A 5,304-nucleotide genomic window follows, 5' to 3' on the forward strand; every position below is an offset into this window, starting at 1 on the left:
GTTCTTTTTTGGCATGTCCGTCACATCCCCATATCGGCTGAGCCAGGTCATGATATCATAGCAAGAGAGTGACTCGTTACGTGTCCAAACGGTCACTTTCTTGACCAAATTCTGACAGGATATCGCCTTTACGGCGAAATCCCGCCAGCCGGGCTCGCTTTTCACCACCTCATAGTTCGACCAGAAAAGTTCCAAACCCTCTGGCCGAGCGAAGCTGATGTCAAACTCGGAAGTACCGTAGGGGTGGATCAGGGCAAAGATGTCACTTGCCCTGAATTCAATCCGGAGGAGGAGCTCAACCACGCTTCCCCAATGCGGACACGCATCTTCGCCCCTCCACACCAAACGGACCACATTCCTACGGCCACTTTCCTGCCCGGATGTCGGGAGGGACCAGACCACCTCCCCGTTTTGTTCTCGGAAGGCGCCTAAGCCGTGTCTTTCTATCCAAAAAGACAGGTCAACCTCACCCCTCCCCTCTACCTGGATCGACCTGTCTCCCCTACATAGAGCCTCCAGGAGGCGCTGTTGCAAGTGACCCCCAGAGCCAGATGGAGATGGGGATCCCCCGGCAGTGACGCTGGCATAGCTTCTGGGAGAAGCAGCTACTACCGGGGGGGGGCAGTCGAACCAGAAACCAAACCAGGACCCTTATTCTTGACAGAAACATCAGCCATAACACCTCTCTGTGCCATTCCACTACCGCTCCTCACCTGCATTTCACTAGCACCCCTCTCCTGCACTCCACTTGCACCCCTCTCCTGCACTCCACTTGCACCCCTCTCTTGCACCCCTCTCTTGTACCCACTTGCACCCCTCTCTTTCACTCCACTTGCACCCCTCTCTTGCACCCCTCTCTTGCACTCCACAAGTTCCCCCCTCATCCACACTGCTACCACAACTCCTCCCATGCACACCACCATAATTCACATTTTGCACATTACCATTTTTGTTCTCACTTTCACTCTTGCGTACACTCTCCCTTGGTGTGTTACAGACTGGGCTGGCTGGGTCTTTTGCATGTTTAATGGCTGCCGGTTTCAGAATTGGCGCTGCATAGTTCTTTCTTCCTGTCTCTTGGGGTGCAGACACACGCTCCTCCTGTGACATAGGTGGCCGCGCCCCCTCGCAAAATGACTGTCCCTCCGGACTCACTCCCGCTACACCTGCTACAGCCGACGCACAGGGAACCTCCCCCTTTACAGCGGAGTGCCCCCTGGCGCCAGAACCGGTACCAACCGCGTCACCTAGGGGACCGCCCCCTGAACCAACAAGGTCTGGTGCCCGGACACTCCCCCCCTCACAGGAGAGTGCCCTGCAGCGCCAAGACCTGTACCGCCCACTTCAACCGAACGGGTGAATCTGCCGCCATTTTCTGGTGACTGGACACCCTCCCCCCTCACAGGAGGGTGCCCTTTTTTTTCTATAGCACCCACGGCCATTTTGGGTGCACTACTGTATCCCCCATGCTGGCCCCGCTCCACTACAGAAACGGGGTCTGGCAGGTTGGGGGACCCAGCACCCTGAACCGACTTTTCAGCCGACCCAGACTGCTGGAAAGGAGAAAAGACAAACTTCACTTGTCCCTCAGTTTTCTTTCTTTTCTTGCCCTTTTTTTTATTCCTCCTCTTCTCTTCTGGGCCCAAATCGTCTCCAAAAGAAAAATTTTCTAGACGGGTGGGTGACTCCTGCATTACAATCGCCCGCAGGAGACCCCCGTCTGCCAAGCCGCTGCCTTCACCGCAGTCACTGCCATCATCCTCCTCACTGGAGAGAGGTAAGGCCACCTGAGCCGGGTTTATATAGTCTGCACTCAGGGTAAGTGGGGGTTCAGGGGTAGCAATGGTGGCACATACAGTGTCCATATCCCCCTCACTCACATTGCCCTCCTCACCTCCATCACCTTCCTCCATCTCCTCCTCCTCACTGCGGCAATCCTCATCTTGCTGACTTTCACAACCTCTGGAGGCCCTCATGCTGGAGAATCTCTCTTCATGAATTAGCTTCTCACCAAGAAACCCAGCACCCTCCACAATGTCCGATCTCCTCCTCATAAGCTCCTCCACCTCTTTCCTCAGAGACCTCACCTTGGTGTTGAATGCTGATCTCTTTGCCTTAGGTGCCTGATCCGCTTGATAGATGGCAAACTTTAGATCTTCTCTAAGGCCACGAAGCTGCTTTCCAAGCTGTTCATATTCAGCCATCTTCACCTGGATTCTTGATCCAAAGGTCGCCAGGGATTCTCTGTTCCCCTTTACCCCCCATTGCTGGGGTTGTGAGGATCCAGAGACGGCTGCCTTCACTGCACTCCTCTGCCTGGAAGAGCTTCTTTTCCTTGCAGGGCTTTTGCTGGAGGCTTTGCAGCTCCCAGCTGAGGACGGGGGAGGGGGCACCACATTACTGTGAGCCCTGGTTGTTCTCCTAATTCCGTCCTGATTATTGGCCGTGGCATTTTCCTTGGCACCCCCCGCCGGCCAGATACGGGGAGTGTAAGATGAAGCTCCAGATCCCCTGGGAGAACCTACCCAGGTGTATGCCACACACCTGGGGAGGGGCGGAAGGAAATCACTGCTTCTGTGGAAGTCTCAGGAGCTCAGCAGAACACAACCTCTCTCCAGAGCTGTACTCACTATTCTGCTTGTGTGGTCACTGTGTACATACATTACATTACTGATCCCGAGTGTGTGTGGGATGGAGGTGGGGGATCGGGGGGCCCAAAAAAAATTGCTTGCCCAAGGTCCAATCAAAATTAAAGATGGCCCTGTGTGTGCCGCTGGCGCTGCATTGCGCTGCCGCTCGTGGGCCCCTTACCGAGAATTGTGTGCCGCTGCTCGGGGGCAAAAACAAATGTAAGAATTACCTACAGATGCTTTTCATAAGTCCATAGAAAATGCCTATGGCAGTACATATCAGTATGGGCGGAGTAATTTGTGATGGGTGGGGTATATTGGCATGGGTGTGGAATACCTTGTGGAGGTGGAGCTTAGGGGCCTCCTCAAAAAATCTTGCAGGGGGGCCTCCAAATTTATTGTTACCCCACTGCTCCAGCTGTTGCAAAACAACAACTCCCAGCATTTCTGGACAGCCACTGACTGTCCAGGCATGCTGGGAGTTTAGCAACAGCTGGAGGCACCCTGTTTGGGAATCACTGGCGTAGAATACCCCTATGTCCACCCCTGTGCAATCCCTAATTTAGTCCTCAAATGTGCATGGCGCTCTCTCACTTCGGAGCCCTGTCGTATTTCAAGGAAACAGTTTAGGGCCACATATGGGGTATCTCCGTACTCGGGAGAAATTGCACTACAAATTTTGCGGGTCTTTTTTTCCTTTTACCGCTTGTGAAAAGAAAAAGTTGGGGGCTACACCAGCCTGTTAGTGTAAAAAAATAAAAATTTTTACACTAACATGCTGGTGTTGCCCCATACTTTTTATTTCCACAAGCGGTAAAAGGAAAAAACAGACCGCCAAAATTTGTAACGCAATTTCTCCTGAGTACGTAAATACCCCAGATGTGAGCATAAAATGCTCTGCGGGCTCACAACAAGGCTCAGGAATGAGAGCGCACCATGTACATTTGAGGCCTAAATTGGTGATTTGCACAGGGGTGGCTGATTGTACAGCGGTTCTGACAAACGCAAAAAAATAAAAAATACCCACATGTGGCCCCATTTTGGAAACTACACCCCTCACCGAACGTGACAAGGGGTATAATGAGCCTGAACACCCCACAGGTGTTTGACGAATTTTCATTAAAGTTGGATGGGAAAATGAAAAAATATATTTTTTTTCGCTAAAATGCTGGTGTTACCCTAAATTTTTCATTTTCACAAGGGAAAATAGGAAAAAAGCCCCCCCAAATTTGTAACCCCATCTCTTCTGAGTAAGAAAATACCCCATATGTGAATTTAAAGTGCTCTGCGGGTGAACTACAATGCTCAGAAAAGAAGGAGTGCCATTGGGATTTTGTAGAGAAAATTTGTCCGGAATTGAAGGCCACATGTGTTTACAAAGCCCCCATAGTGCCAGAACAATGGACCCCCGACATATGTGACCCCATTTTTAAAACTACACCCCTCACTTAAAGTAATAAGGGGTACATTGAGAATTTACGCCCCACATGTGTCTGACAGATTTTTGGAACAGTGGTCCGTAAAAATAAGAAAAATAAAATTTTTCATTTGCACAGCCCACTGTTCCAAAGATCTGTGGGGTGTAAATACTCACTGCACCCCTTATTAAATTCTGTGAGGGGTGTAGTTTCCATAATGGGGTCACATGTGGGGGGGGAGGTTCACTGTTCTGGCACCACGGGGGGCTTTGTAAACGCACATGGCCCTGACCATTCCAAACTAATTCTCTTTCCAAAAGCTCAATGGCGCTCCTCCTCTTCTGAGCATTGTAGTTCGCCAGAACTTTCACAGAAAGAAAGCCGTTCACTGCGGCATCTTGGTCATTAGATCGGTCAGCCTGGTCCCAGCCGGAGTGGTTGTGGTGCAAAACTGTGCAGCTAGGAAAAAACCACCAGTAAGTGCCCGCTGCATTCACCAGCACAGAAAGCCATATATGCCAGCGGAAAGCCGCCACATAAATGCTGCACGTGCTGTATGCCGCAACTATGCAAATATATCTAGCACAGCCTGCAGTCTGTTCACACCTATTGTGAAAACATTCATTTCAGCTGGGATTACACTTGGCGTGTTTGTCATAAAAAACACCATGCTCGCTGCGGGCACATGTTAGGTTGGAATCAATAGGGTAATATGAAACGCCAGACACTAATGGGGGTTTCTTCATCCTTTTATGGTGTTTTTAGGCTATCAAATCTGTGGGATGCCGAGAGCATGTTTTTTTTTTTTTTTTTTTGGGGGGGGGGGGGGTATTTTCTCACAATTTTTTTTTTATAGAAATCCTTCAGTCAAATGATGAAAGAATCACATGACTTGTAATGAGAAAAGCCAGAGGGAAAAAAAACACCAAAGAAAAAACACTTCCTATAATAATAATAATAATAATAATAATAATAATGATGATGATGATGATGATGATAATAATAATACACATTGGGACAGATGTATGAAAACCTGTGCAGAGGTCAAGTGGACCAGTTGCCCATAGCAACCAATCAGAGGCCTTTTAAAAAATGAAAGAAACTACCTGATTGGTTGCTATGGGCAACTGGTCCACTTTCCCTCTTCCCTGGTTTTGATAAATCTCCAAGACCCCCCCCCCCCCCCCCCCCCCCCCCCCCAGTGCTTTTAGCAAAAATAACACAAAGATAGCTGAGAAAAGACATGAGGGGGAAGA

The sequence above is a fragment of the Hyla sarda genome, chromosome 4 (genome assembly GCF_029499605.1).
Source record: "Hyla sarda isolate aHylSar1 chromosome 4, aHylSar1.hap1, whole genome shotgun sequence".
Lineage (NCBI taxonomy): Eukaryota > Metazoa > Chordata > Amphibia > Anura > Hylidae > Hyla > Hyla sarda.